Raw genomic sequence first — 23,208 nt, 5'->3', positions numbered from 1 at the left:
TGATGAAGGAGCTGTGCTGACCCAGCTGGCTCATCAGGGGAGTCGCTGTAGACAACTCTCATCATTCCAGAGAGCACCACACATGATGTCTTTCAGCTTTGAACTTCATGGGGTTTTTTTCCCTCTCTCAGATAAAGTAAATGTAATATTGATGATTAAAGAAACTGTTGAGCTGGAAATCAGGCTGACATGGAAAAAACTATACATAGCTAAATTACAAGTAAGGAGTATCATTCAATTTCTCCCTTTGCACACACACACACACACACACACACACACACACACACACACACACACACACACACACACACACACACACACACACACACACACACACACACACACACACACACACACACACACACACACACACACACACACACACACACACACACACACACACACACACACAGACGGTTCGCTGCTCCAGCAGATATGTACTGAAACTTCTCATCCAGTTCAAGTCATTATGGCGATAGGACAGGTAAAGAAGGTCCTGTGGGCTGCTGCAGAGGGGCAGCTTGTTCCGGTACACTGACCACAGGCTTCCTTCTGTCCTACACCGAATTACAGAAAACCCCCAAATGTTTGCACAGTGTGTGTGTGTTTGTATAAGAGTTTGTGGGTGTGCAAGGAGATTATCTTAGGTTCAGAACCTGTAGGGGAAGAGTATTTTGGCTCATCTACACAGACACTGATGAAACTTTGAGAGCGATTTCATGAATTAAATCAACAGTAGAACTCCACAGCAATGTTTAATAGTTAAATTACAAGGATTTACACAGGCACACAATGTGACAATAACATATTGAGATCAAAACTACAGTATGTGTGTGTGTGTGTATATGTATATGTATATATATATATATATATATATATATATATATATATATATATATATATATTGATCCCTACACGGCTTTTACCTGTGTCACTCATGATAATACTTTAATACCTTATGAAGGAAGAGGAGGAAGCAATCACTCATCTATGGACAAGTGGATATAAGACAGAAGATGTGGCGAAATAATCTTTGTTTTTGTATTTGACTAACTGCACAGCCCCATCAGCTCCCAACATAAATATACAGACTGACCAAATTGTTCCCATTAGTACATTTTTTCCACATTCATTTCAATTCAATTTAATTTTAATTAATTCAATTTTATTTATATAGCGTCTATTACAACAGAAGTTGTCTCTAGGCGCTTTCCAGGAACCCAGAACATCCTTGATGGCTGGACATATTCCAAGATGACACTGTCAGAATTCATTGGGTTGACATATTCAAACCCTGGCTGCACACTAGAGGATTTTAAACCAAATTTTGAGCCCATTTCGACCCCCAGCAACAATCGTCTTTGAAACTCGTTGCAACGGATCTTTTGTCCAGACACTCCTACGATTTGTTTACTCCCCTCAGTCGAGTTGGAGCCCCCCCAATCCCAAATTGCAAATATCAAAAATTTAATATTTATAGTTTTTGTTTCTGAATTAATAACTGAATAAGAAATCATCACAAGTAGACCGATGATGTCAACATCCACATGTGGCACAAACATGTGGCTGAGAGCAGAACACAACAGAACCCATCCTTATCGGATCAGTACTTACAGGCATCTGTGTTGCAAACTACAAAGAGGTCTCAAGACCCAGTCAGTAAGAGCTTTTCCATAACTCACCCTTCTGCCTTGCCTTGGTGGCAGCTATCCATGATGCCTTTTATTGCCACTTAATTGGCTGACACGCAAACCCAGGCGTGAAAAGTTGGAATTTCTTCAACTTCTGACGGAAGCAATGCTTCTATTGCAAAAAACGACGGATTCACAATTTAGTCTTGAGGTCAATCCATTCATTGTCAACAGACAAGAATGCTGTCGAGTGCTCCGGTGGTGATATCGGAACGGAGTACGTGGAAACTTTGTTCCATGTTTAAAACCATCAGCTAAAACCAGGTAACTGTGGCGAGTGTCCCACTTCCTCATGATACCTTGCTGCCTGGGTAATGTCACAAAGATAGAAGGAATGTGGCTTGGAGGACAATGCATATGTGCTTTTGTTTAACAGGGTTGTCATCAAAAACAGCAAGGCATACGCCTCCAGTGCACATTACGCCTAATGCAACAAAAGGGGGGTAGGGGTGGGAATGCATCTGAGCAAAATTGATTGTGGTATAGAGCAAACATGGCCTTGGTGTGTGACCTCCTTTAGAAAGCCAGTGTGCACAGCTACATTAGAATATACCAGGCGCACTTTTAATTTGTTATTGGAAAAGTATGTCTCTATGACTGCTTTCAATAAACAAAGTGTTCTCACAATGAAAGGAAAATTGTATTATCCATTATCTGGTTCTGGTGCACAGGGATCAGCACACTGCAGACAAAAGGACTTGCTATTTTATCCTCACGTAAGGGGTTTGTTGAACATCACGTCATACATTCTTCAAATGTGAAGGAGACAATAACAAACTATAATGTGTTCACATTAATTAAATACAAGAATTGAATTAGAGGCATGCGCTTGAAAACTATAATTTTCTATTACTGTTGCCTCTGCTGAGCCCATTTGAACATTTTTTTGTATGTGTTCAATGTTAGTTGTAAAGGGTAAGAGTTTCTCATCTTAGATTCAGTCCATTGAGATACGGTGCAGATCCATTATGAAATCCTTCTCACTGGATTTAATTCTGATAAATCCAGTCTGTCTCTGTGGCTCAGCAGTCTTTTCACATATAACTGTTTACAGAGGTGGAAACTTGCAGTAATGCACTCCCCAAACTTCATAATTTCCTCAATAATGAAATTTCACTAAATTACATTATATTGTTCACTTAAACTGGGGTGTGCATATTTGTTTCAAATCAAATCAATTTTTATTTGTATAGCGCTTTTCCTGCAAATAAAAAATGCAACACAAAGCGCTTTACATAAAACATAAAACGTAATAATGCACCCCCATGTCACCACATTTTTTCAGCTCTCTTCTTGTCCTTGATAAGTAAATAGTCAATTTCTTTCATTTGTCCGAGCATTTTTCTTGGATTTTTACCTCCCGATTCAACTATCCCATTACATAAGTTTCATTCACTATTCTCAGTCATCGTGCTGTGTTGGCGAATCTGGCTCGTGCCATCTCTTTGTGATAGCTGTTTTAGTTCTTCCCTTGATCCATTACTGCAGTCATGATACCAAATTCCAGCACTGTTTTGACGTAGGTACTGTATATATTTTGTTTCGGTGGTAATAAAAAAAATATTTTGGCTAGTCTTGGTTCCTCTTTTAATGTATATTTCCATACAATATTGAACATATTGTTGCAAATTTGGTGACAGTGTCAGTTTCTTTCAATTTGTCTCTCCCAAGAGAATTTCTCCTCCTTATACACACTGCTTCATTTTTTTTCCCCATTTACCCGTATTCTTTATCACACCAATAATTCAGAAGAACTTTTGTTTCATTTGTCAAAAAAATATTTCTCCGGTTGCTTTGACACGTTAGTTTTTACCATACATCAGATAGGCAAATGTTATTTCAGGGACACAGCGGTTTCCTCACCGGTCTTCGGCCAGTTCAACGAATGGTATTTGGCCAGTTTCATTGATGCCTTCAAAGCCTTCTGCCGGCCCTCGTGGCTTCTTCTTTACCTCACAGATGAACTGCTTTGGAGAACTCATTTTTGGGGTGCATGGTTCTCAGAAAGGTTGTTATGAAGAGCAAATTCAAAATGTTTGAGTGACTTCTATCATTGACAATGGCCCCAAATCCACACCTCCAAACTTGTTTTATAACCATGACTCCAGGCGTGCAAACGACTGACTTGCATAGCTTTCACTGAAGAAATTATTGTATGGGTTTGCTCGTACTTTTAAGTTACAATAAGTGTGTTCAATAGACACATTAAATTATTATTGATATAATCTTTGTCTATTTTTGTTCCCGAGATGAAGATCAGACGGCTTGTAAAAGGACCACATACCTTACTCCATTTTTCACTGATGCTCATAAGACAGGACTAGTGATTGGAAAAATGAGACTAGCGACCAAAATGAACTAATGAAAGTGTCTGGGCAGATAAGGGTAGATATGGTCAGGAGCAGATTAGAGTTGTTGTTAAACATTAAACGGTAATTATATCTCTCAACTGGCATGGGACCCTCTAGGTGTCCCCCTTGTAGAGAGCGCCAGGAGGTGTGGGAATCTCTGGTCAGACTGTGGCTCCCATGACCCAGTGGCAGATAATACATGGATGGAAAATCCCTGGAGAACGTAAATGGGCTTTGCTGGGGAGCACAGGGATCCCAGTTTCCCAGTGTTATTATACTTGATAGGAAACAGACCCCAGATGTTCCCTCATCATTGCTTTTACAAACTCAGTGCCCAGTTGGTTACTGATTACTGATGTAAGTGATAAAGTCCAAAAGTTTCCCACCAGGAACCCAAGAGGGCGAAGGTCTGAATTTTTAAAAAATATACTGTATTTTCCAGACTATAAATCACACTTTTTTTTCATACTTTGGCTGGTCCTGCGACTTAAACTCCATTTTTCCGGACTTCAGGCCAGTTCCACACCATTGAACCAATTACTGTATATGATTATTAAATTAGTTATTGAATCACATTATTAGTAATTATTCAATAGCGCTGGGCCAGTGCAGGATCAACCAGCTTTGCGGATGCGTGATTCATTTGTGGTCTCTATGCACAGCGGTGGTTAAAAATCTCCTGCTCTGGCTGGAGCTGTTGCATGAAGACTAACCGTTTGAGAGTGCTTTGGGATGGGGAGGGCCTCACAACGCTGCTGCTCAATATCAAGTGTAAGAATGATACATGTCTCCACGTTTGAGTCTCCAAAAGTCTTCAACAATACCTGAAAAAAACATAAATAAATAAATAGCTAAATTTGCCACAAGTCGCTTTTTGGAAACAAACAAACCAGCAGACAGGTGACTACGGGGGGTCTGAAACTCACTGAATATAGTAACAGTTTCTTGGCAACACAGTTTCAAATCATTTAAACTGTAAATCCAACAGCTTAGAAGTGAGAGAGGAAAACAATACAGAGAATACAGAATACATTTCTTAACAGCATTTAAACATACTCTGTTAAGTGGAACTTTTATTCATTTGCTGTTTATTTAAAAACTAAGAACATTCAGTCATTAGGCTAGGGTGTAACCCCCAAAAATAAAAAGCTCTGGTCCCTCACATGGTACAGTTATAATTAATGATCTCAGGCTATGAAGCTACATGAGATGAGAATAAGCAAAAGTTTATTTATGCACAAAAGAAAATTGACACTGCTTCACAACTCCAGGAGTCTTTTGTGAATGCAGGGATACAGATCTCAGGTTGGTATACAATCTAAGAATAATAAAAGAAACGGAGGCCTTGGAGCTTTATCGTAATGATTTGAGCGTGAGGGGTATTCACAGATCTTGAGCAGATATTACAATAGCAGAATACAAGCTGTGCGCAAGCACATGGTGTTTGTGAAGAGGGAAGGGTTTGCAATCAAACACAATCTCACCTTACTGCTGCATGTTTGGCATTTTCCACTGAGAGCCAAATAATACCATCTGTTTAAGTCTGAAGCTGTGTTTACTTAATAATTATCTTTTCTCAGATAGCTCCAATCTGCTCCAGACTCCACGGCGCATTTGCAAAACACACCACAAAAAACACACAAATCAAAACTTGGAGATTGCAGATGTCACCACTAAAAAGCACAACAAAATTTGTGCTGACTTATTTGTCTGATATTACATTTTATATGCATAAAATAAAAGAGTCCCTTCCAGAATCGGTGAACATGGTTTGCTGGTGATGTCGCCATGCAGCTTTACAAAGAAGACACAAGATAAAGCAGAGCTTTAACCTCAGACAACAGTACTGCAACGCTTTTATTAAAGTTACAAATTAACCGAATTGATACATATATATTAACTGGTTGAGAGTCAAACCTGTGACCCAGGACTAACAAAACGGGGTCCACCCTGGCCATGGAACATTGGACCAACTCTTTACCCTTACCCTGGTCCACCTGTGCTTTTTGGACTTGACCATGTCTTCTGGTGTATTCTATCCCTCTGGGAATATAGGATACTAGATTTGTTATTACAGGCCATTCGGTCCCTCTTCAAAACCTTAACAGACTACTCTTCAAGCTGAGCAACCAAAAACGGGAACTGAATGTTCTGAAGCTTTCTCAAATACGCCTCTAACCAAAACTGTTAAACTCTGCAGTGGCAAAGTCTTTCGTACCCCTGTTAGGCAACATTTGTCTTTTTCAGTACTTCAGATTGTTGTGTAACCATAAAAACCAAAACAACATGCAGTCTAATTATGTGCAGAATGTTCATCACATGTTCAGCGGCTCACCTAACAGAAACCACAGAGTAGCTCTGGGCAGAGGCACAGATGTCTGAGACAAACCTATCAATCCACGGAGGGAGTACAAGAAGTGCAGAATAATTACAAATCTTGTTGATTACACTTTTTTCTGTTGTCGCTTTGAAAAAGGTACAAAGCACATCTTTCTGCCTAGAACATTCCCTCTTCTCCCAAACACTGTCCCATGGTTGCATTTCCTGTGTACAAGTAATCATCCGAAATTAACAGCATTAGACTCTGCTCACAGCCATGACGGAGAGGAGCTGCTGCTAATTTTAATTCACACCTGTAACTCATTCAGAATAGATAAGTCACATAATTAAACGATGATGAGGTCTCTGTGCCAGATATTTTCATCAAATCCAAACTTTTGTGTGTTTTAAATAGCATGTTTTTCAGTTTTCTGTTTGAATGCCTTTTTTGGAGACAAACTTAAAGTTCGTGATGTGTTACAGAAATGATTTTGGTCAGGTTTTGTTCTATGCTTTTCCTGGGGATAAATTCTATTTTCTAACAGTACAGCTGTCTTCACAGTTGCAACCCCGTCTTGTGCTAAGTCATGAAATATGGAGCGGCACAGAAGAACCTCAAAGTACCAATACCTCAACCTACCCCAACAGATCAGGTACATAAATTGAAAAAGTACAAAAGTGAAGATTAAAGAGGCGTAACCACGTGTTCTGCATATCAGGCCGTCTGTATTGAGCCCCCTTTCAAGGTTCTGCATCTGGGTGCGTGTCTCTTATCAAAAATGTGAACGGCCATGAGGGGATGGCTACAAAAGGGATTCAATCTCCACTGACCACCATGTTTAAAAAAAAACTGTTTTGGTCTCTGTAGCAAGGCTAGTGCTACGGGGGTCACCCGACAGGACAGAGGACACAGGGTTTAGTGCAGGAACTCCTTTATTTCACCCAGACACACGTGCACCAGCAGAACCTTCAGCAGAGCCCTCTCCGAGCAGGCCCTTGCAGGTGTGCAGCTGCTCTTTATGAAGGCAGGCAGGGTGGTTGGCTTCACCACCCTTGGAAGAGCTGGCTGATGCAGCGCTGCCTGAAGGAGATTATTATGTAGTACAATTGGAAATATGACCAGCCCAGTCTTCCTCTTTCACTCCTGCTGTTGTGACCTTTGACCAAATATAACTTCTTTCTAAGGCTCTGAGTTTGATGACTTGAGTTTCGTATCTTTCAAAGCTGTAGTCTGTCATTTTTTGTAACCAGTTCCATATTATGTTTCCCACAATATGCTGATTTATAGCATACTTGGCTCTGAGGATAACATCATCTTGATAAATAAATCCCACCAAGGTAATTTTGTTTACATCAGACCTGAGCCGCGTTTAAGTGTAGCCTTTGAGATGGGTTATGGAGGGGGTTGGCTCAGGACCCAACCCCCATGTCAGTTTATATACTAAGGACAAGCAGCATGCTAAATTGGGGTAATAAACACGGGGTATCCGGGAATGTAAAAGGGGCTAAAAAGTCCTGGGGTGATGGCTTGCAACCTGTTACCTTTAGCTAAGGCTGAAGTTTAGCAGCTGGGTCCCATATTCAAGAAACCGTCTTCCACCATTTCTGCCATAGCACTGCACCAAAGTCTGTTGCCTTGGCTGCTTGCCTTTGCTTGGTCACGGTGGAAACTACCATAGCCTAGGTCAGTGTTTCTCAACCTTCTTCCTTTAACAAACCTGGCTCAAATTAGCAGGTTGAGTAGAGATTGATTACAAACTAACAGTGATCCAATCAGGTGTGTTTGAGCAGGGAAACATTCTGGGCTCTGAGGAACAGGGTTGGGAAGACCAGGTGACCAACACACCATTTGGGCCAGCAGAGCTGCTGCGGTCCTTGCTTCAGGTCCAGTAGTACTCATTTTAGATACCATTTCAGTACCTCCAATTGGAAATAGAGGAGGGATGGACAAATTCAATCACAATGAATGTGATTAGAGGTAACATTGGTGAGCATCACAGATTAGCATTAACTAAGCCACCCAAAAATTGCTAACTTGTGTTGACTGAACTAAGGGGTGTTGTTTCATCCAGCTTCCTGGCTTGCTCATTCCATCCATTTTCCCATTGTTGTTTGATCAACTGGGGTTGTGTGGAGTCAGCACCAGCCAATATAGTATCAATAAGAGCAACCGAATTGTGACTTCAAACCTATGGATAATGTCACAAAGACTGTGTCCAGTTCATGAGCCATATACAGTATCTGGGGGAATCAGAAAAACTCAAACCTATAACAATAACAGTGCTTGGAAATAAAGCAACCTAACAGAGTCTTGTTAATTTCATCTTTCAATTTGTGCTTTTTTATTTTTACAAGTCAGAATAGATGCAAAGAAAAAAAGATCAATCATAAGGTGTTGATCATAGGTTTGACTTTTGCTTCTGGAGGGCTCCATGCAATCACTAATGTGAAGATGATACAGCATTACAGCACGGTGCTACATTCATTCATTTATTAGCATTTATATTGAGTACAACAAGTGCAGAGAATTCACAACCAAGACCCTGCACACATAATTGGGATTAAGTGAAATAATCGCGTGGGATGGTGGCAAGTGTTATGGGGCTGAATGGATCAAATTTGATGGTATAAATAGGGTTTCTGATGTTCTGCTCTTTTTACAAACATTGTGTAAACTTTATTGGAGACCACCCTGCATTTTCCACAAAGGTGTTGTTGCAGGAACAAACAGACTTTGCAGGGACAGAACAAGGAGCATTATAAAACAACAAAATGAAGATTAGAAGATACACAACAGGTAAACATGAAGAAAATGACCAGAAGGCCTGATGCAACAGTACAAAGATGATCTGAAAATGAGAACAACAACCTGGGGAGGATATACACAAAGACTGACTACTAACTGAAAACAGCTGAGACAATAAGCTAATAAAAGACAGGTGTGGAGCAAAACAAATAGAAAAGCTGAACTAAGTACTAAATAATCAAGAACATAAACCCTTTCAAAATAAAAACAGATATATAAATCTAAAACACCAGAGTACTGAAAGATCTGCCTACTCGTTTGTCTGGTGCACCATAAGAAAACCAGTGAACAGAATCAAATGTTCACTGGCTTTATTATAACATGCACAATATTTACACTTTTCTCAAACCACAGAAGTGGGAGAGAAATGCACACGGTGGTCATCGATTCAGTCGTATTTATACGGAAAAAAGAAGTGTTTGGTACGTCAAAGGTGTGAATGTTGAACACCATCTGTGGAGCCATCTGTGAAAGACACCCAAACATCTCACACCTTCAGCCTTATATCTCTGTTGATTGCTTCCTACTTGAGGTGTCAACCCAGCAAAGATCTAAGACAACTAAAACTTTAAGAAAAACAGGATGGGACCCATCCATCCATCCATCCATCTTCTTCCGCTTATCCGTTCCCGGGTCGCGGGGGCAGCAGCCTCAACAGGGATGCCCAGACTTCCTTCAGCCCAGACACTTCCTCCAGTCCAGTCCGAGGCGTTCCCAGGTCAGCCGAGAGACATAGTATCTCGGCTGACCGGGATGGGACCCATCAGTTTTAAAACATCTGTTTCTCTTTGTTGTCTTCACCTAAAGAAGAGAACTCAGCTAAACAGTCTTAACAGTCCAGTCATAAAAAACAGGAGGTAATCCTGCCCTGAGAGCAACCACCAGTGTGGAATCTTATAGAAAACCCGTCAAGCAATTTCATACAACCTTTAAACAATTTCAGAAAATCCTAAACGTATCCTGCACGATCTAGAAGCTGACTAAATGGGTCGACTTTGACGCAAAGCGCTGAGTCATTTAGCCGACATGCTTATAGATCTCGGCTAACTCCCGCCTGTAGATTGATGCAGCATGGATAAAACACTTCCGAATTGCAACCACAAAAAGAAAAAGCACCACTTAGAAAGACTGTTAAAAAAAGATGTAGTTTAGAAGTAATGGTGAGGAAAAGAAAAAAGAGAGTTTATTATGAGAAGGACAGCTTCCAGCTAAGTGCTATGATGCCCAGCCAAAGAGAAAATATGACATAGCCGCTATATTGTTATGATACATATAAGAACTGTTTATTTTCAAAGCTAAAGTTTTCAAACTTCTTCAAAACTTTGAAGAAAATGTGTTTTGTTGTGAGGAGAAAAACATTTTCCAGGTTTAGCAATCCAGATTCAAACACAGAGACACTGACATTTAATCTTTGTTGTTTTAGTTCCTTTAATTCATGTGTGGCTAGATTTCTGCAAGTTTTTTGTTTAAATTGCCAGACATGTCAAACTCAATGCAAGTGGCCCAAATCCGGTCTGCCATCTCATTTTCTTTGACTCCATGAGGACATGGAAAGATGATTATGTACTTATTGTACTTATGGACAATATAATTGTATGCTGTTTTAGACCTTTACATGAAAAACAATGTTAAATCATGGATTCAAAATGAAGTCCAAGAAAAAAAAACCTATTAAGAAGGAAGACAGTATAAAAGATAGAAGAGAAGCAAAAACATGTGTCTACTCATACAAGCCAGGATGTTTTTAAGTGGCCTGAAGACAGATTTATCCGTCAAATGTTTGCAGCACTTTGCAGTAATAGTACATTTGAATTCATGTTTTATTAATAGTTAAATGGAGAATAACCACCATATACATTTAAGTAATCTTGTCATTGCTGTACAACCAGCCCTTTCACGTAAAACTGTTCTGGCCCAGGATAAATGGGTCTGACACCCCTGACATAAATAATCTGCTGTGGTTTGGAACTCTTTTTTTCCTGACCAGCAACAGGAAAAATGTGCCTTCATCAGGCACCATAACGCTCATGAAAAGCTTGCATAAATCAAACAAATCGGAAGAAACATTTCACGAAGAACACAACTCGCTTTGAATAAGGTGGTTTTTTTGTCGTTCTGATGTAACTATAAACTGTTTGAGCGTAAAATGAAAGTAATCTAGATGAGACTAAAATGGCTGGAAATGACCACTTTGAGTTTGGGATTTGATTAAAAAAAAAAGGAGAAAAAGGACATCCAATGAAAATGGTTGATGTTTCTACGGACAGATAAAGATACTAAAACAGAGTGACGTTATCATTTCATTTTTACGTACACAAAAATCAAGGTAGTTGCATAGATAGTATAATTTGTTGTTTGGGTTGTTGTTTTTTTGTTGTTTCAGACATTTGAATTTACAGTATGAACATAGAATCGTTTGGAATTTAACTTGAACATTGGTCCTTACAAGCTGTTGTCCGTGAATCGTGGGGATCCATCGGAGCAAATTGAACTCTCCTGCTGAGTATCTGATGGAAAGGTCTTGAAAATTTACCACAGGATCTGCAGTAAATTTATTAAGAGGTTACATGTGTTTACAGTTGGAAAATCAATAATCTACAAAGTAGTTGTACCAGGAAAAAAAGGACTGAACGGTCCAAAAGCAGCATAAAATCAAAACCTCAGTTTTCCAATGAACATCCTGACGAAGAGCAGACCTTATGGAATATTTGGCTCTGGGCAGAAAAATGAATGATAGAGATGTTTAACGCTGACTAAAGGCTGCTATTATGTTCCCTCTGACTTCGTTTGGCCCATACTGACTACACTTACTGACAGCAGTCCAGTTTTAAATGCCTTAATCATGTTTGGTGTGTCAAGTCAAGTCAAGTCAACTTTATTTATAAAGCACTTTAAAAACAACAACATGGTCCAAAGTGCTGGACAGGCGAATGGAAAACAAAGACAAAACACAGTAAAACACAAGAAACATAAATAAAACAATCATAATAAGTTAAGTGAATAAAATAGGATAGAATAGAAGATAAAAGAATAAAATTAAAGCTGAACGGGCCCTCGCACTCATTCCTACAGATACAATAGGGCCTTCACACTGTCAGTGCTCGGGCCCTAATAACAGTAGAAACACAAACAGTACTGGCAGAGACAGACGGCAGGCCACACTCACTGGTGCCATCTTTCTGATTCTGATTCTGATTCTGAGAAATATTGCTCAGAACTCGCACGTATGCACAAAGATTGTCTATAATGACAGACATTGCGCTCTCACACCCCCACTCGATGTCATTCTTCTCAATCATAACATTACTTGCCAAACATGTATGAATAGAACCTTTCAATTTTGACTTTTGTAGCAGACTTTGTGAACACGTCTCCAACCATGTTTTCAGTAGGACGGTACACCAGAACAATGTTACCTTGAGACACACTTGACCTTATGAAGTGGTATTTAATGTCTACATGTTTACTTCTCAGTCAATTTATGGGATTCTTTGCCGGGTGTATAGTCCCTTGATTGTCGTCGAAGATTTTAGTTGATGTGTCCTGAAAACTACAATCCATGTCTTTAACAGCTGTGTGAGGTAAAGGGCTTCTTGGATTGTGGATGCCAACGCCACATACTTTTGCTGCAATTTGCTGCTTCTTTGTTTTCCATGAAATGATAGCACCATCCTTATTCAAACTGAAACAATAGTCTGTGGTACTCTTTCTGTCCTTAGCCCAGTCTGCATTAGAATAACCCATTTCCCAGTTCCATTTTGGTGTCACCTGCTTTATAACACAACTCACGGTCTTTGGTTCCCTTTAAATACCTATATACACGTTTTACTGCTGTCATATGTTTTTCTCTAGGATCTGACAGATATTGTGACAGTTTACTCACGATCCAGCTAATATCTGGTCTGGTACATGTCATGATGTAGATGAGGCTACCTCACATTCCTCTGTATTTCCTCTGATCTGTTTGGCTACCTCCGGAGTGAGATCACATTTTACTTCAGTAGCGGTAGCTCTGATTTCACACTCTGACATGGCAAATCTCTCCAGGATCTTGTCAATGTACCTGGATTGGTTCATTTTGACAGCATCTGCCATTTGAGTGAAGTAAGTCCCAATAATATGAGAGAGTTGCCCTAGATCTTTCATTTTGAAATGCTTTGTCATGTTCTCTTTGACTTGTTTTAGGTAGTGTTCATTGCTTGCAGCCACAAGTATATCATCTACCCATACCAATAAAATCACCTTTTCTTTTGTCTGGCAGTTTGGTGTAGATACAGTTATCTGTTTGATGTTGTACAAACTCATTATCAACCAAGAAATCATGAAGCATAATTTTCCAGATTGTTTTAAGCCATAAATTCATTTGTTTAATTTACACACCAGTGTCTCCCCTTTCTCTGATTTCACATCAAAACTTTGTGGTTGTTCCATGTAATAATGACTTGGATTTATATAGCGCCCTTCAAGGCACCCAGAGCGCTTTACAGAAATCATTATTCATTCATACACATTCTCACTGGTGGTGGTAGCTACATTTGTAGCCACAGCTGCCCTGGGACAGACTGACAGAAGCGTGGCAGCCATATCGCGCCAAACGGCCCCTCCGACCACCACCAAGATTCATACACATTCAAACACATTCACACGGGGCAAGGTGGGTAAGGTGTCTTGCCCAAGGACACTACGACACCAAACTGGGACAGAGCGGGATTCGAACCGCCGACCTTCTGATCATTGGACGACCCGCTCTACCAACTGAGCTACTGCCGCCCAAATGTATAGTTAATGGGTGCATGTAAGTACATGCTGAGTTTACCCCTTTGATACGTATCTGGCCTTTTAGGTTTCATTCCATTTTCATCCTCTTTGATAGCAACCTCACCCCACTGTCTGTCCACCTTCTGGTAACGGTACAAGAGAAAAAGGTGTTGTTTTCCTTGAACGAAACCATCTCATCTATCATAGCCTATCTCCACTTATCTGCTTTAACTGATGCCATAGCATCTTCATAGGTCTGTGGCAGCCCAACTGCAGCTCAATAGCAGTAATCAATGGTTATCTCACTGCTCTGGAGTGCACATTCATAATCTTCCAAGTATTTGGGTTTCCTTCTATCTCTGCCTGACATACATGTAGTTTTTGTTTCATCATCTTGGTCTGTTTCTTGTTCTTTATCAGTTCTTATCTGTTCTGCTTGTGGATGAACTGCCTCGGTTGGTGTTGTCACCCACTCCGTGAACTAGTCCCCCAGCTGTTCTGTGTCAGTCTGTGTACGAGTCTCTGTCATTTCTTCTGTAACAAAGTGTGCCAGTCTGTTTTTGGAAATTTTTGGTCGCTGGGAAAAACACCATATTAGCTGGGGAATGTAGATCAAAACCAACAAAAATTCCTTTCTTGCATTTTGGCTCCAATTTTTTCTTATTTTGTTCATACACTATGCACTCTGAACCAAACTTTCTAATTTAAGGCAGATCTGGCTTCTTACCAGTGAATACAAAGTATGGTGTCTCTTAAAGTAACACCTGTTCTTTATCACTGTAGCCATCCTGGCCATGTAGGGCCACAACTCTTTGGGTAAGTCTGATTCAATCAGCATACATCTGACCATTTTGAACAGTGTACTCCTATTCCTCTCCGCTCATGCTTTATTGCATTGTCTCTCAGTATTGACGTGTACTCCTCAGAAATAAACTGCGTCCCATTGAGCTGGAAAAGTTAAAGAATGACAGAAGACTGGGACAGAATTTAATAGTCCTCTGCAGAGGGAGAAGTCAGCCTGCCCCGTTGAGTTCTGACCATTCTGTGTGTGAGACTAGGCTTTACTAGGCCTTTTTAGTGAACCGACCCCAGCTCGTGAAACTCGGTCCTCACCTCTCCTCCTCCCGCACTCTCAGCACTGGCTCTCCTCAGGGCTGTGTGCTGAGCCCACTACTGTACTCCCTCTATACATCGGACTACAGCTCCGCCCACCCAGAGAACATCATTGTCAAGTTTGCTGATGACACAACGGTGGTGGGGCTGATCACAGCTGCCTAGAGAGATGAGGTCCTTAAACTTAAACACTTAAACAACTTAAACAACTTAAACAACCTGGCACTGAACACCACCAAAACCAAGGAGCTCATCCTGGATTTCAGGCGGAACAGAGCTGCCCCCGCCCCCCTGTACATCAACGGTGAATGTGTGGAGCAAGTGCAGTCCTTCAAGTTCCTGGGCGTCCACATCACTGCAGACCTGTCCTGGTCTGTCAACACCACTGCACTGGTCAAGAAGGCTCAGCAGCGGCTGCACTTCCCGAGGGTGCTCAGAAAGGAGCACCTGAACACACAGCAGCTGGTGACCTTCTACCGTTCCACCATTGAGAGCCTGCTGACCCATGCCGTGACAGTGTGGCACTCCAGCTGGACAGAAGCAGACAGGAAGAGGCTGCAGAGGGTGGCAAACACAGCACGGAAGATCATCGGCTGCCCTCTGCCCTCTGCCCTCTCTGCCCTCCCTGTCTGACATCTACAGCTCCCGCTGCCTCAACAGGGCAAGGAACATTTTAAACCCACCCCGGTTTGCACTTCTTCGACCTGTTGCCCTCTGGGAGGCGCTTCAGGTCCTTACGAACCCGAACAAAAAGACTCAGGGACAGCTTCTTCCCCAAAGCTGTGAACTTTCTAAACCAGTAAACTACCTCATACTGTGCAATATTCTCTATCCATAATGTGCAATATTCTTTACTCATCTATGTGCAATATTCTTCCATCCTTTCAAATGCAATATTCTTCCATCCTTTCAAGTGCAATATTCTTCCACTCATTCATGTGCATTATTATTCTGTCATTCGTGTATATATATATTTATGTTTCCTGTTTCTCATTTTGTTGTTTACAGTCTTTGTTTACATAGTCTCTGGGAGCTGCTGCCTAATCTCATTGTACCAGTATAATGATAATAAAGGCTTTCTATTCTATTCTATTCTATTCTATTCTATTCTATTCTTTTCTATGTATTGCTTTTTCAAGGTCAGGAGGATGAATCTCCTGCCTAGTACAGAATGCTCTTTTCAGTGAGAAGTCAGAGCAAACTCACAGTAAACTCAGCACATACACACATTACGTTGATCAGCCTATACATTTTAGTTATGAATTATTTTATTCAACAAAAGTCATCAGTAAAAGTGATTGCATATTTGTATCCCTCAAATGACTCTGGGGCTATAAACCCTCCCAGGTCTGTGTGTACTAGTTCTAATGGAGCTTTAGCTCTTACATCTCCTCCACTGTTTCTTGTTTGGGTAAATTTGCCCTGGAGACAAATCTCACACTGACCAAGTTTTTAAGCTTTCTCTCTGATTTGCATGCCATGTACAACAGACTCAAGTTGAAGTACATCATCACAATTACAGTGACCAATTATTTCATGCCAGGATTTTAAATCAAAACATGCATTACAGGCAACATTACACGTTTCATCTTGTTTTTCCACAGTGTCCAGGTAATACAGTCTACCTTTTAAAAAATCATCTTGTTATTGTTCTTGTCAAAGTTGAACTTTTGCTCCCTTTGAAACTGAGGCCTCGTCTGCACATATATTAATGGTTAATACCATGCTGGTAAGAACCTAAAGCATATATATGTGCATTTTTGATATAAAATATATATGATATATTTTTAAATATGTCACATATATTTATTTTATTAATAAGTATATATACATATCCTTTTTTTTGGGGGGGGGGGTTGACATCAGTCCAAGACGTGAAAAAACACATGGGGTCCCAATCACAGCTAGGCTAGGCTACCGCGACTATTTAACCCCTAAAACTGCGGAGCGAGCATGCAGGTGAACAAGCAGGTGTGTGTGTGTGTGTGCGTGTGTGCGTGCGTGCGTGCGTGCGTGCGTGCGTGCGTGCGTGCGTGCGTGCGACGCATATTATATTAATACATTAATAATATATGTAATACTATACATGTAATAATATACATTAATTAATATATTATATTAATACATATTATATTAATATTTGCGTCATTGCCCCGGGGAATGATGGGAGGTCCCAGAGCATCATGGGAGGTGACTCAACTGCGCATGCTCTATGGGCCCGTATATACCCGGAAGTCCGAAATTTTTTCGGCACATGCGCTGGCTGAGCAAAATGCATTGAAATGAATGGGCGGCCATTTTTGGTGTACCATCCAGTTCTATAATACATCCATGGCGTGGGTGCGTGGGTGCGTGGGTGCGTGGGTGCGTGGGTGCGTGCGTGTGTGCGTGCATGCGTGCGTGCGTGTAACAGTCCAATCAATGCTCCACCTGAACTGTAATTATAGTGGAGGAGGGAGGGCGCAACCCCGCCACCCGAGAGACCAGAGGCCGACAAGGAAGAACCCGGTAAAAAAGATGAGATATTCTGTGGATATTCAGGAATCAGCAGGGTGCCGGAGAGTGTGACATTCACCACTTTTCCTTTGCAGTCAATATACTCGATCTGGGCATCTCCTTCCCTCAGCATTCCCCCTGTTTTCCATGTGCCATCTCCAAACTCCATTACATGGTTCATGTTGAATGCTTTGAAAGCACTCTCAGTCACAATGTGAGCAAAAGCACCACTGTCGACAAGTAAACCCTTCTATTGTGTGGATTGAGGTTTATATTCATTCACCTTGAGGATGAATGTGTCCCTCTCCCCCTTTGCCTCTTTTTGACTCTCTCATGGGTGTACAGTCTTGCTGTGTCTCTGAGATGGTTGCTATCCTGTTCTGACTATGTTCTAGCCAAAAGTTGGTTGCTCTTGTGCAGTTACGCTGAGTTTTCTTCCTCTTGTTTCTAAAGTCTTGTCTTCTATGTCCCAATTTCTCACAAATAGCGCATTCTCTGAAGTATCTCTTTTCTTTGACATTATACTTTGGTCGTGACACTTTGGGCCCGATTTACTAAAGGTTTGCATGTGTTAAAACCTGTGCAAACTTGACAGCACCCGCAAACCAAAGTGCCAGCTGATCTACTAACAGCGTGCAAAGAGGACTGCGTCTCTGAAATGCGCGAAATTGCACACGCAATCCATTTAGTACTTTTGCCCTGATGAATAATCAATATGGGGCGTACCCGGCAGAAATCCTAAATACTGGGAGGGGAAGATGCAAATTGCTCCATTTACCACACGCAATGAGATTTACCAAGCCTGAAAGTAATTGCGCGTGTTGTGATTGCGTCTGTATTTAATAAGTTTGAAAGAAAGGTGCTAATCTGCTGCTGCCGTTATTGTGGCAAGGAGGCGACATCCAAAATCAAAGAATACGCAGAGAGAGAGTCTTTATTCTGCTGCATGCTATTTTAAAAATGGTTGCACAAGTTTTATTAAAGGCCACTTTTTCTTTAGTTCTCCGCCTTATATCTTGCCACCTTCTCTTAATGTGCCCCCCTCCACTCACCCACAAGCAGGCCAAGCCTCTGTGCCAAAACTTTGTATTTTATTGATTACTTATCTTATTGAACGTGAAATCATCCTTCGTAAATTACATTTCATTAAAACCCGTGCTTATTAATCACAAAACACAGGTTAAACATCATGACCAAATCCGCTCCGACCCGCTGTGTCAGGATCAGCGCAGACAGACTGCAGCTTCGCCTGAATTATGCTTCTGCGTTGAATCGACGGCCATATGATGGTCCCGTCTGTCACACATTTACTGTCAGTGTTTGCTATATAATATATAATATTTACAATATACTGTGGACATCTGAATAAAAACTTAACTCATAAATAGATGAATCAAAGCGCTCTCCAGCTCTGTGTCTGATTGTCTTTTTCTCCTCAGATCATGCCGAGCACCGCCGGGTCACGCAAACCCGACCAATTCAATATTAAAATCAAATTCAGTCCTGTGGCCCGTTTTTCTATTTCGTATTTTTGATCTGTGCCTAAAATTGAAATATGAAAAACCAGACGTTTTTCCGTTTTTTGTGTTACCAACTGCATTTATTCTATTGCAGGTTTTCTCCCATATTGCGTTTCTTTTGGTAATGTTTAAATTTATTTGCTGTAGTTCATGAATGTGTTTATTTGCCTCTTCCACTAATATCTCTAACTCCAACTCGTCAAATTTCATTTTGCGCTTGTGACTTGTGACTTGTGACTGTGCTTTCCATCCAGACTCTCCATGGCGCAGAGTTTGCGTTAGCAAACCTTAAGACACGCAACACCTCATTTAAATACTGCTGTTTGCACCTGTTATCAATTGCGCACGCAATCTTAGTTGATCACCCGCAAACCACACGCAAACAGCACGCGCAAACTTTTTCAGTGCACACACAATTTAGTACTCTTTATTTAGGATCTTAGTAAATCGGGCCCTTTGTGTTTTGTCGTAATCACTTCATCGGTTCAGGGTTCGTTACAGTAGCGGAGTGAACATTAAAAACTTCTCAGCATAGTTTTGAACTCTGCGAAGGTCAAAGTCTCTTTCATCTGAGTCACATGCACTGAAAATGGACTGTATACATCCGTTACACCTTTTAACACCAACACCACTAGTAGTGCATCACTGATAGTCTCCTTTGCTCTGTTTCACGCTGTGACTAGCTTCTCAAAACAGGTTAAATAGTCCACTAGCTGTTCACCATTGGATATTAGCACGGTGGTCAGCTCTGTGTATAATCCAACAATTCTTGGTTTTCCTTCAGACTCAAAATGGCACCTCAATATTTACAAACTTTTTCTCCCGTAGTCTGGGGCTTCATAGAGAATTAGCATTAGTGTCCTATGATCCAGGCAACCACAGAGTTCTGGTAGGAAGTTCATTTTTCCTACCAATCACCATGACTTCTCCTTTCCCAGTATGGTGTCTTTGAGGCTTATTATTTTGAGGTAAGCCATGAATCTTGCCTCCCAGATGTGATATCTGGCTTCATCACCATCAAACCGCGGCAGCAGTCCAAGCCTGTATATGTGTGCATTTGTGGCATGCCTGGGCCCATAACCTGTTGGCTCTCTAGCAGCGGCTCTCTCGCTGTCTGGGAGCTCCTTCCTGAAATCTCAGCCAATGTAGATATCCCTCACAGACAACCTAAGTTAACTTGCTTGGCCAGTAAAATACATAGACACAGAGGATATGTTGCTCAAAACTCAGTGCGCTGCACTAACTTTTATTCAACATTAACCGGGAACTCTCATGTATGCTCATGTAAACAAAGCTGCACACGTATGCACAAAGATTGTCTATAATGACAGACACACAACACGCACACAACACAACAAACACTTTAACATTTCTATGACATCTGGGATCAAGCTTTTCAGGGTCAGACGCTAAGGGGGGGGTCTATGTGGCTCGGATGTTGATAACCATTAACAGTTATACCTGATTTCGCTTGGGAACCTATTTACAGCTTTTTACTCAGTAAATCATTTTCTTAAACCACAGTCTCAAACACAGTCAGAAAAATCAGAGGAGTAGTGCAACACATTTCTCACCTTCTTCAAGGCCAAGACGGATAATATTCACTGCCATCAGTCCAGTTATTCATCATTATCTGAGGTCTCACATGGTGAAACAGAAGCCATTATCAGGAAAATGAAACCATCCACCTGCCTCCTGGACCACTTTCCCACACCAATGATTAAATCAAACCTCTCTGCCATAGGTTCTCTCATCACAACAATAATAAACCTCCCTACAGTCTGGCCATATTCCATCTGCACTCAAAGTAGCTGCCATCGAACCACTTCTAAAAAAGCCTTCCCTTGACCCAGAAATCCTAGCCAACTATAGGCCAATCTCAAACCCCCCTTTTATTTTGAAAGTACTGGAAAAGGTTCTTGCTGTTCAGCTTCATGATAATGTTCATTTACATGGCATATATGAAAAGGTTATATCAGGTTTCCGCTTTTCACACAGCACTGAAACAGCTCTGGTCCGTGTCACTAACAACCTCCTTATGGCAGCTGATGCTGGCTCTCCATCGCTTCTCATCCTCCTCAACCTTACAGCTGCTTTTGTTACTGGTCACCATGTCATTCTCCTCAAATACCTCTGTAATAAAATTGGTGTTTCAAACACTACTGTGGACTGGTTTACATCCTACCTCTCTGGGAGGACCCACTTTGTCACGATGGGAGGTGCAAGGTCTCTAACACTCCCTGTCACCTGTGGGGTCCCTCAAGGGTCTGTCCTTGGCCCTCTGCTATTCATCATATTCATGCTCCCCCTTGGTCGTATTATCAATTGGTTTGGAATTTGATTTCACTGTTATGCCGATGACACTCACTACATTCGGACCCACCAAAGCTCCTACAGTGTTCTGTCATCGTGATCATCATCATCAACCCTCAATACTCACAACCTGTCTGGAGGAGATAAAGGTGTGGATCACAATTTCACAATTACCTTCAACTAAACTGCTCTAAATCTGAAGCAATACTAATCTGCACCCCTCGCCAGGTCTTGTCATCTTCCATAATCATCTTTACTATCTCTGGACAGAATATCCCCCTGTCATCTGTTGTCACTAACCCTGGTGTAAAATTGGACTCTCACCTAACCATTGAAAAGCACATTAAACATCTGTCAAAATCCTGCTTTTTTTCACCTCAAGAACATTGCTAGACTCCGTCCCACCCTCAATGCATCTGATGCCAATAAGCTCAGCCATGCCTTTTTCTCCTCCAGGCTGGATTACTGTAATGCCCTCCTCACTGGCATTGCAAGGAAAAACATGGAAACACCTCAATTTATCTCAAATAGTGCTGCACATACAATACTCCCCCCAATACTCCACAAGTTACACTGGCTTCTCATCACTTCAAGAATAAATTACAAGGTCACACTCATCACATACCATGCATCTATGGAACTGCCATACTTAACGGAACTCCTCATTCAGCAAACATCAATTTGCTTCACACGCTCTTCACACCAGAACCTCCTTCACCAAGGAAAAGTGCATTACAAATAAAATGTACTACTAGTACTACTACTACTACTACTACTACATCCGGGGAATGTGGAGGAGGAATGTTGAGGAAGAATCCATGCACTCTAAAGATTAACAAAGCCTTCATCATGGGTTTCTGAAGGTTGCTTTGGAAGCCCAGTTGAGCTCATGTTCTCGCTGTCCAGGAGGAGCTGATGACCTCATATTGGTCAGGTGGGTAACCAACACTTTTAGAGTTTCTCTGCTCATGGCCAGAGTGGCCTTTAAAGCTCCAAAGCTTGACTGGGATTCACAGCGGTGGAGGTGCTGTCACAATGTCAAATATGGACCATCCAGTGGGTGATGCAAGCACCGGGGACAGGTTCTGCAACGAGAGGGCATGGGAAATGTGCAGGGGATTCATTCAGTCTTTCATCTTTCATCAGTACTGAGCATATTTGCATTTACCTTTTTTGTAATTTTGTAATATTTGTGCAAGTTAAATGAAGCCCTGTCCCCAGGGCTCAGGGTTCATGTCTCCTGACTACACCTCTGAAATGTAACATACCTTGATCTTAATTGAAATCAAATAGAATACAGCAGTTGTTGGGTGTAAAGGTGTTTGTAGCAGATGTGGATGAATTGATAAGTGTACATTTATAAAATCCACAACATGGTAAATATCAGAGATGTGCAAGTTAGAGAAGATCTTTTATGCTTTCATTCAGAAAGATGTTTGTGTGATAAGATGCAATAAGATATTGCTGCATCTGTTAGCAACCAGGGTAGGTTTAGCTCCACAATTTCATTTCAATCAGAATCAGAATCAGAATCATCTTTATTGGCCAGGTTCGAACATTGTCCAACAAGGAATTTGACTCTGGTTATTTCGCTCTTTAGGCAGTAAATAAACAAATGTGGTACTTGTTGACATACAAATAAACATCTAAGGTGCAGCAGTTTGAGGTAGAGAAAAAAATGACAGCTCTGAATAAAATAACATATATACAATTATACAAAACAAATTATACAAAAAAGTGAGAGGTGCAGCAGAGTGAGGCAGACATGATTATTGCCGAAAGGTGCTAGTTACAGCATGTAACTGATATTGTCAGCAGTTGCTATTGCTATTATTATTGCA

Source organism: Cololabis saira, chromosome 19 (genome assembly GCF_033807715.1).
Source record: "Cololabis saira isolate AMF1-May2022 chromosome 19, fColSai1.1, whole genome shotgun sequence".
Classification (NCBI taxonomy): Eukaryota; Metazoa; Chordata; class Actinopteri; order Beloniformes; family Belonidae; genus Cololabis; species Cololabis saira.
Note: the sequence above shows the minus strand (reverse complement) of the source record.